We start from the raw sequence: 10,846 nt of genomic DNA, 5'->3' as shown, positions 1-10,846 counted from the left end.
GTCCACAAGCTTCCGTTTCACTTTTTATCTCACTGTTCTAATTCTGTCCTAGGCCAAGTTCCACAGTAGTAGTATTAAAGTAGTTTAAACAGACAACTGAGCCGACTTCCAGCTCTTATTGGGCTGACCCGAAGGATTAGGATAAAATACCACATAGGCGCACGTTCTCATTCTGTAACACATACACACAATAAATACATTTACTCATGCTTCCACACGAAAAAGGTATATAAAAATTCATAATAAGTTTAGTAATATTAAAAACAAGTTAAATTTAAATTCGACAAATGCTATGTTTTCGTGCTTTTATTATTTACCTATTTTTATATTTTATTTATCAAACCACAGTTCCTCATGAACAACAAAATCGGAACGACTGAAAATGTAAAAGATTCTGACAAAATTTCATTTATTGATTTATTTCCAAAAGTTCACAGTCGCTGTTGGTCATACTTTGGACACTCACACAATACATCACTTTAAATTGCATCACTTTGAATTTTATCAAAACAACCTCTTCTAAGTCTCCATCGACTCCATCTGAACAACCATTTCTATCCACCCAAATTTCCCCAAAGAAACACATTTCATGTTCATCAGACACCTACTACCTTTGTTCAGGCGTTATGCAACTTCTTTGGAGCATCGTCTTCAAAACTCTTCAGTTATCCCCACCAAGAACTTTGCTAGCTGTGGATCACCTGTAAGAAATGGGAAGAAGTTAATTGAATCATGGAAAATTGAGGTTTTTTGAAAGAACTGTCATGAGTATTAACCAGTAGTATTGCATTCCTAAAACGTCAGTAGAAAACTTGATTTAAAATGCCCAAGGTATTAAAGGCCTTAGTTATAATATAGTCCTGACTTAAATTCAGTACCAATGCCCGGAAACTGAAATGAAGTCCATTCATAATCTGGCCCTGATTCTTAATTAAGTTAAGAAATGCCCTGAAAATCAAAGGTAGCTGAAGAATATAGTGCTCACCTAGTTCTGTGCACACCGATTCAGTAAATATGAATTCGGAATCAAAGGTAATCTAGATGTACTATATTAATATACCTTATTCTTAAATCACTGCATTTGGCCTACACATCAAAGTATCCCAGTAATAAAGTGGTCATCCCTCTTAATTCGGTTGAAATGTCCTGCGCATTACATTTAGTTGAGTAATAATACAGATCTATCTTTCAATTCACTAAAAATGCAGCTAAATGGGATTAAGGAACTCAAACATAAGGAAGTTTAATACTGGTGAAACTACAGACAGCATAAGTTGTATTTTTTGTGTCTAAATCAAGTGTCAGTCAACACCGTCCAAGGACTTCCTTTCTTTTCCATACCTGTTGATGCACATCTTGCAAGACACACCAATTATCCCTTCAGAATATCTTTTAAGCAGTGAGAGTCAAAATTAAATTATAGTATCATATCTTTAATCTGTGAGCTTTTATATTGAACCACTTTAGAAATCAAGTCCACCATATGAATATGCTCATGATACTTTTCGGGCCATGACAAAGTCCACAGAGGACTTTGCTATTTTGTAAAAAAAAAAAAAAAAAAATCAAAGACTGATTTTTTTCTGGCAAGCTTTCAGTGTTGACCGATTCATAACTGACTTATGAAACTGAGGCTAAGCCAAGCACTGGGCCACTTTAGGGAATTCATCGCTTAAGAGGGTGAAAAGAGAGAGTTGGGGTGGTTGGACAGCAAGATACAGAAATCCTGAAAGCAAAGGAGATGAAATACGAAGAACTGAAGGTGGAACTTGGACAAAACCCTACAGTTGCACAAGTAACAGTTAGAGGTGTTGGACAGCAATACGGACGAAAGGAAGCGGTTTTGGAGGTAGAGTAAAAGGCTAAAAAGTGGATGCAGCTATGGGCTGAAGGGATGCTGCCAGCATCCTCTAGTAATGCCTACAGTGTACCACGTGAGGAAAGCAAGTCATCAGCTGAGTCAAGCTACCTGGATTGCATACTGGATATTCCCGTATAACTATTTTGTCCTTTGGAGTCTAAACCGAAAGAGTATTTGCAGAAATCACAAAAATCTAGTAAATACTGAGAAAGATCTTTATATACCACATTAATTAGAACAGATCCTCGGATAATCCAGTGATGGTTATCATAACTTGAAAGGTGAACTTTTTAATTTAATTATTGTGCTCAATTTCTGTATTAATAACAACATTTTAGAAGGATATTTAAGTAGTGAATTAGATTGTTCACTACAATCACATACAGTATTCACTTTCATTTTAATGATGTATCATTGAACTAGTTCATTTAACATTAAATTACTCTAATGAAATATAGCCATGTATTCAGGTTTCAATGTACCACATTAAAAATACTCGTATTGACATAAAAAGTAACAAGCTCTAATTTTATTGAACCTGGACACGAATCAAGTCCCTAGGAAAAGCACTCGATTAATGACTATCCTGCATATCGTCAAGCTACTACAAAAATAAATCTATTTAGTTTCGTAGACCACGTTCTTCTCTGCAGAGCTCGACCAGACTTCCCAGGATTCTTCAGTTATAAATTTCTCTCCTGTGCAAAAATATCTTGACGCTAAAGCTTATTAACACCATTTTTTCACTTTTCGTATTTAACATTCTGGACCTGACTTCGGTAACCACCTAAGGTCCCTAGCTGGAAATCAGTTGCATGCAATCTGTTTTTTATTGATATTTTAATAATTTTACTATTATTTTCAACATTATTACTGTCACTGCCATTATTATAAATACTATTTTATTACTACTTCCGCAAATGTGTGGATACTGCCGATTATCATTTCTATCATTTTATCTGGCGTATCTAGATTGTGTATTGTATTGTCTCTATTTTGTATATTCTATGCATATGGTCCTAAGCACAAATAAAGATTATTATTATTATTATTATTATTATTATTATTATTATTATTATTATTTATTATTATTATTATTATTATTATTTCACGCACTTTATCATTTTCGTTCCAAATCCATTTACTTCTGGATACTGTACTCTCTCTCGGCGATCTTCTCACCAAAAACATCTGACCAGTACGCTTTACTGCGGTGTGGTCTATTAATAGTGCGACACAATTTGCAGTTTTTAACTGTACTCGTGGAAGCCAAAAGTGATGATACATATTGCACAAAATCAGGAGGCAGTTAGGGGAACATATCCATTTTCATCGGTACCTTACCTTGACAGGATATGGAGCCAGGTGACAAGCTGGGCTTAGTCCACTCTTGGTACAAAATCCTCCAAGCTCTTCATTGTGACCCGTTCTCTCGTCTTCAGTCTATAATGAAAACATTCAGTCAAGTACTGATCTAAATCTGTTTTAGCATATCTATCTTCCCAGTACACATCAAGATGTGTGAAAAGTTGTGAACTTTCAAATGATAATATCACTACCCTGTAAAACTTCACTATAATTTTTTTTATAGAAGTTACACATTTTTAAAGATGTATAGCTGAAGTAGCTAGATAGCTCGTTGCACAAAATAGCTGCGAAGTGTCGTTTACTTTAACACATCCTTCTTTAGTCCTACTTGCAAAGACTTGCTGCCCTGTCTAGATTCAATCTACATCTAATGGATTTTTACATCCGAGTTCTCTCAAGTTCGAGTGGTTTTTAAGAGTACCCGAACCTGACAGTTGACCATAACTTGATACTAATATACAGTAGCTATATAGAATTTTTTCCTACTGAATCCTTCAACAAGAGATTTAATCTAGTAATTTTCTGCATCTGATTCTCGATCAAAATTCTCCCCTTTCGTCAGTTTTTTCGAATGAAATGAAATGTATTTTCAGCATTTCATTGTACTTTATCATTAGAAATAAGATGGCTATGTGCATGAGCTCAGGCTATTTCAGAGAGAGAAAGAACACTGCATTTCCTCTGCAATATAACAGCTTGTGCCTACAATTAGGAATACCTAAACACTTCATAAATGAAACATCGGATCAAAGTTCCTTCAGTGTCCTTCATTTCAGCTCTTTCAGAAATTCACTGAACAATATTGAAGCTGCACAGTGACTACATCCTTTAAGTTATTAGATATTTCAGTACTACCACTCATGGTATATTATAGTCTTCTAATTATCTATTCTTGTATTCATATTCGTAGATGAAATGACTTAAAAGTGTAACACGTTATTTGAATGGTCACCTAAAAAGCTACAACAGAATTTCATTCAACAAAATACTTAAGGACTCACCCACGATAGTCCAGGTTTTGATGGCACAACCCATAGTTGGGTTTCTCCCTTCTCGTTTGTTTATGGCAGTCTCTCCTGTTTTCCCTCGTCTGGTTCCTCAGGAAGGCCCTCTCGCCAGTTCTCGTGAATTGTTTTCTTGAAAAACTACTTTTGATATATACTTGTTTTCTCGCATCCTTAGTTCGTAGCACAACAAGTACTCTGGCGAATTGTGCTAAAAAAATAACTTTTCCAATACCTTTGTTGCAACCTGGTTCCACTAACTCATATTTCTCTGCGCTCACAGTGCAGACGAACTTGAAAACAATGAATGAAAAGTGGTTTCATAAACACTTCATGGACAGTTGGTAACATTTCACTGATTTTTCATCTTTTTTACAGTTTCTTCATTCTCAGTCTTTATTATCTGTTCCATTGTTTTGAATAGTTTAGCTTCTCATTGGCTGACTGCTCAAAAAATTCCATTTTATTTTAGAGTTTCTTCCATACTCTTTTTTCTTAAACTTAGTATTTTTTTTTCCTGTGTGGAAGTGGTCTATGACATAAGATACCTGTGATCTTCCCCGCTCTTTTCTAGCATTCATTATTTGTCTAGAAATACACACTTGTGGCCTGGCACACATTTATCTATGGACAATGCAGCTTGACAAACCTCAAGTCATGGACAATGTGATGGTAAATGGCAGGAGTAAGTAGCGGTTGGACCTATTAGTTACTTTCCTTGCTTGCGAGCTCCACTATTTGCCTATCATTCTCAGAGTCATATTACTACACTGCACTGTTTGAAGACTCACTGATTCTTATATTTGCATTACCTTGCAGCAGGATTTGACCCACCAGCTGGTGATCTGTACTAATGGCCGTTGTCATCCTTGAATGGGGTTACTCGATCCAAGGTGACACCGCTGGTAGCAGTGCAATATTTACCATAGTTTTTTTACATTCTGTGAAGTGCATGCTCAGGGTGTTAACCCCATGCATATCCATCCCCAGTCTGGGTTGAATTGGCTCTGGAAAGTTCATCTGTGACTAGGTGATCTAGGATCCCCAAGTGTTCTGTTTTCTGCAATTGGGATCCAAATGCATTTGGGGAGAGCGGCCCTCTGATGGGACTGCTGCGAGATAATGAAGCTGTGGGTCTCTTACTGGGTACCCTTTCATCAATAGCTTGCTTTCACCACCCAGTGATGGTGAGAAATTACCTTACAGCAGTGGAGGGCAATTGCCATATTAATATTAGCCAGCTGCCCTTGTAGGATTTGTTGTATTCAACAATGGAAGGTGGGGTTGGAGGGTGGGAGGTTGGCAGAAGGTGTACTCAGTAAAAATGGCAGTAGCTTTACTTGGAAACGAGTGCGTGGCTTCCTAGGAATAAAACTTTACTGTGGCTTACCCACTTTACAGTGGAATGGTGAACCCAAGGGCTGTCACTGTAACCTCAGTGAGTGCATGATTAGAGAAGGATGCTCAACTCTGTAAAGTGGCCAAAGGACTCTTCGTCCAATGCATGAATGGAATAACGAGATTCCAAGTGTTCCTACCCACTATCTGGTAAACCCAGAGGCAGAGAATGATCTCCACACAACAGCAAAACTTTAATAGGATAGTTTCCTTTGTCAGCAGCAGTAGCTTTTTTTTTTTTGTTCTCCCTATAATTTTTTTAAGCTTGCAGTATATTTCTGATTGTCATAAATGCCATGAGTGGCAAATTGTTTTCTGCCTGCTTTACACAACATCACAGCATCTCGAATGTTTAATTTTCTTTCATTTCAACCAAGAAGCACTAGAGAAATGAACCTGCAAAGGAAAAAAAAATCCCTGTAGAAAACAAAATTTACTCGAATACGAAATGATAATGCTTAAACCTTCCCCTAATGAGATGAATAAGATATAAATCTACATACCCTCTGATTTTATGCAGTGTGTTGTGGAATACAAGTTACAAACTAAAATGGGGAACAAATCCCATTACAAACTATATTATAAAATTAATAAATGGAATGCCATTTGCAAGGAACTCAGCTCATTGCTACAAACTTAGGCAAACCTAACTCCTTTTACAACAAAACATTCTGTACCAATGACTTTTTGAATGCAGTGCTGTCAAACACATCAGATTACGTCTACTTCCCGGAAGGTTTAAAACATGGTTCTTAATGTGATTCCTTACATAGTGAACAAAATGTCGAATGTCAGTTATTTACACAAAGCTTCGAAACAAATCTGTTTCTTGCGAGTTGTACACGAGAGTAGGCTAACAGAATTTTCTAGTTCCCAACATAACTCGTTCATGCTTTCAGTTGTTCTAGATTAGTCATTAGACCCATGAATCACAAGAACAATATTACTTTGGGTTAATCAAATATTCAGTCTACATTTTTTTATTTATGAAATCTTTCGAGAAAAACCAACATTTGGCTGAAATACTGAAAAGTAGGGCAAACTATTTCCACCTGTTCATGGAACAGACCAGTGTGCATTATCATGGGTGGTCCCTAAACTTTATCATGACACATTATCCTCCAGTTTACTAATACGTGATAGGTGAAAAAAATGAATATGTAAACTATATTTGTTCGTATATCGCTATTTTCTGATACACTGCACATGAGCTGTATGCTTCTTAAGCAATGATTAGGTAAAAAAAAAATTGATACACTTTTCCTTACCATCCAGCAGTAAGTGGCCACAATATGATACTGTCGTAGAAAAATCTACCCTTGAAGTTGCTGTGTTAGGGATTAGACGTGGTCTATCAGTCAAAACGCCCAGAGACCTAAAAAAAACAGCAGATTAGAACAGTGTTAGTTGAATTTGACCCTGATCCTAACAGGGATCAGACCTACTATGTAGCATTTGGAAGCTAAAAACCTCGACAAATATTGCAGCAAGTCTGTGCGGTGAATTGATAGATCTAGACCCAAGTGTCAGTCATTTGTGGAATACTCAGGAAAAATCATTACATCTGATACTGTTGTCTTTACCGTCTTTAGAACTAAGCTCTGTTTTATATATGAAAAATAAAGAGTAAGTTTTATGTCTGAGAAGAAAAAAGTATCTACTGTTGCTGTCTTTGGTGGAAGAGTCAGGTTTGTTGGGTGTACAGTACAGTAAAGTACGCGTTCTGAGCAAAGACAGAACACATTTTTATTTAAAAGGAAGTATTAATTCTGAAAGCAGTGTCATTAAAAAATATAAACGAACTTCATTAACGGATGAATAATAAGGGGAGTGGATTACAGGATGCAAAAACAGTACAAAAGGTGAATTATTGAGGTATGTACCCCATTGGCTACTATGACGTATACAGAGAGAGATCAGAAGGTGCTGTAATGCTGGCCTAATGAGATACACGGAGTCATTTAGTAACAATGATCTCTATAACTCTGGTTATTAGGCAACGGATGTCAGTAAGAGCACCTTCAATAGAAACAACTGTTATTTACCTCCAGAAACCATTTAAGCTAACGTTTTGTGAACATTGCATATAAGTATTTACCAAACTCATTTTTAGACAGGTTTTGTAAACAAATATTCCGTGTGAAATCTGAACTAGAGCTTGAATTGAATTGGGTTGTATAATAAAGTTCCTGACCCTATAATTGTAGCATTTAAGATGAAACTTCGGGGAACAAAGTTAGACTCGGTCCTGCGTAAATTTTACTAACCTAACCTTATAGGTACTTAGTACTTTTATATGAGAACTATATATAAAACTAGTAGCATTAGTGTTTACTGCAAAAATGAAATATACATTTTTTTACTAAATGTAAAGAACTTTGCACTCGTAACGACCCTTGAGTTATCCGCAGATTAATGGTTTTCGATTCTTTAGGATTATCTGACCAGGTATAAAACTCACCGAGGTCAATCGTCAAATCCTGTCCTGTCGTGAAAGATGAATAATAGCATTCTACCTAGACCTCAGTTCGCATATTTGGATGTTCAACTGGTTCCTGGTTCTTACGTCTGTGTCGTTTTGGTACAAACTGAAGTCGTCTCAGGACATCTATAAAGCCGATTTGATACAACCCAGTTCGTTTTCACGTAAGCAATTTGAACACTATAATTGATTTCTTCAAACATTTACCAGTTTCTTTTTGTAACTATTGTCGTATTTAACTTATATTTACAGGCACTCATTCGACAAATGTACAAACATTTGTCGCTTACAAATGGACCCAAGTTTATGTAAATGTATTGTCTCTTTTACAGCTCCCATGAATTACTTGTTAATTTTTCTCATTTTTTCTCTCAGTAATATCGTGATTTTAAGAAAACAACAATATCTATGGGAATAATTAATTTACGTACTGATTTCTCGATGCTAATTTACTCCAGAAAAGTACTATATTAAAACGCCTAGCCAAAATAGTTCCTGACGAAAATATTGACTCCAGAGTTGAATTCGCACAAACACTGATTATTTCAAAACATTTGTAACAATAGACCGCGTACCTAATTCCGTTTTTATTTAGGGGCATTCCTTAGTTGCCTGTCAGGGGATTAAGTTTACAGGGGTTTATCAAGTGCGGTGTCTGAATTTAGCTTTTGGAAAAGAAAGCGAAGTGTATTGCTAAACGCCATGACTTCAGTAATCAGATCTATAACATTTTTTGTTCCCTTTTATTTAGTAACTTTCTCGTCTACCACAAAACACCTAATGAATAAACCACATAATCCAACTTCTGAATTCTCTAAGTGTAAAGTAACGATAACAATTAAAGATTTGTTACGTGAGCGTCCAAAATACGACCAGCAGCGGCTATCAAGTTTTGGAAGTAAATCAGTCAGTGAAATTTTGTCAGAAACTTCAACATTTGCAATTAATCCAACTGTAAACTTTTTTAAAAACTGTAATTTAATGGACAAAATATTAGAAAAAAACTAAGTAAAAACAAATCCTTCGAGCCAGGCCTGTGAGAGCTGGTAATCAGCTCAGCACAGTCAGTGGTCTAGTAAAAGCAATTTCAATAATAATGTTGAAAAACCCAGTTGTATCAAATTGCCTTCATAGTAGATATACTGAAACGACTTGAATCGAGATGGCTGTAGCCCTTGGAGTGAAACCTTGTCTGTAAACAAGAAATTATAATCATTAATTACATAAATAAACAGCGCAAGGTGCGCTGAAAATAACAATTATAGAAGGATGTCTCCTATTGCAAAGAAACTGGAATATAACTTCACGTAGGTTAAAAAAAAAAAAGCTTTGGGGCAAAGAAAATGACCAGTATATGTTCCTTATACTGCTGTAAAGACCTGAGCATTTATTCACATTCACTTCAATGGCTGTAAATATCTCTCTTCTTTGCATCTTACAGGTGTCATTTCACACATAAATGTCTAAATACCTTTCAGTAATGTCTAAAACAACTAGCCATTAATTTTGCCAAGCCACTTACTAAACTGAAAACGATGGCTAATCAGTCATTCAGAATCGGCTCACACTGACAGATTCTGACAGAATGATAGGCATGGTGTCATTTCCTTCATAAAAGACTTTTGGAAAACATTTCTTATATTCAGGGTTTCAAGGTTTAGTAGCGTTTATGTCGGCTATTTAGTACAATTGAATATAATGTGATGAAACATTTCATAATATTTTACTTACATTTTTATTCATTTATTAATTTGTTAATTTATTTTTTCTAATAACTTATCTCCACTTTCTGCATTTCCCATTACCTTCTGTTACTTCCTCCGAATGAACGCCATATTTTTAGAAGCTTGAATTTCAAGTCGATGGCCCTTTTGGTGGGTTTGTTCCATATGAATAAGGTTCGTCTTTTGAATAATCATAATAATCATAATAATATCAAAATAAAATACTACCACACTGATTGAATCTTCACTCAACCAATCTTTGACATTTTTAAAGTTCTTATCTGGCCTTCTTACTGTATACCTTGTTCAGGGGTCCAATCTGGGGTCAAGCTCTTGAACAGGGGGCTTATTAATACACCTTGAAAATCTGACTGCAATTGCTAAGTCAGGCAGGAAACTTAATAGAAAAAACAGTTGGCCTGAGGGCCGTATTTCAACAAGGGGTTTTGCAGATAAACACTTAGGTTTACTTTACATGGGATATATTTACAATTAACACATCAATCAGAAGCCTGGGGAATGATAGGCAGATCCAACAGGGGCTGCCACGTGGTTAGTTATGGGGTAATTCTAAGTATTAGCTCCGCGCCTGTTTTTACCTTGGAAACTGTTTTTTTTTCTGCACTTTTAGGGCTGTTGATAATGGAGGTGAGTTTGTTTATTGTCGGCCAATTGTTATTTGCCCCTTAACTCTACTCAACAAAGAACATGTGACAGACAAAAACAAAACTTCAACTCCTCTACCAGCAGCACTAAAAGTGTAGAAAAAAACAGTTTCCAAGGTAAAAACAGGCACGGCGATGTACTTAGAGTTCCGAATTCATAAAGTAATCTGAAAAAAAACACAGTTCGGTACACTAAGAAAAGAAGCCCTAAGAAACTTACCTTACGGACTCCGGACTGCACTCACTAGGCACCGGGGCTAAAATTGCTCTTTTTTTTATTTTTTTTAAAGCCGTGATTTTGAAACAAGTAAATTAACATCTCGTAATTGCCATAAAAATATACA

The 10,846-nt window shown here is 35.9% G+C and overlaps 1 long non-coding RNA gene across 1 annotated transcript; it reads right to left on the bottom strand.

Annotated features, from left to right (window-relative positions):
• Window positions 1–348: 348 nt before the first annotated feature.
• LOC136854504 (uncharacterized) lies at window positions 349–9,300 on the bottom strand. Its single transcript, XR_010857712.1, has 5 exons — window positions 8,093–9,300; window positions 6,900–7,006; window positions 4,231–6,027; window positions 3,206–3,304; window positions 349–701 (listed from the first exon to the last, which is right to left on the bottom strand). It is a non-coding gene; the product is annotated as an uncharacterized lncRNA (long non-coding RNA).
• Window positions 9,301–10,846: the final 1,546 nt, after the last annotated feature.

This window comes from Macrobrachium rosenbergii, chromosome 3 (genome assembly GCF_040412425.1).
Source record: "Macrobrachium rosenbergii isolate ZJJX-2024 chromosome 3, ASM4041242v1, whole genome shotgun sequence".
Taxonomy (NCBI): Eukaryota; Metazoa; Arthropoda; class Malacostraca; order Decapoda; family Palaemonidae; genus Macrobrachium; species Macrobrachium rosenbergii.
This window is presented reverse-complemented; position numbering and strand designations above follow the sequence as displayed.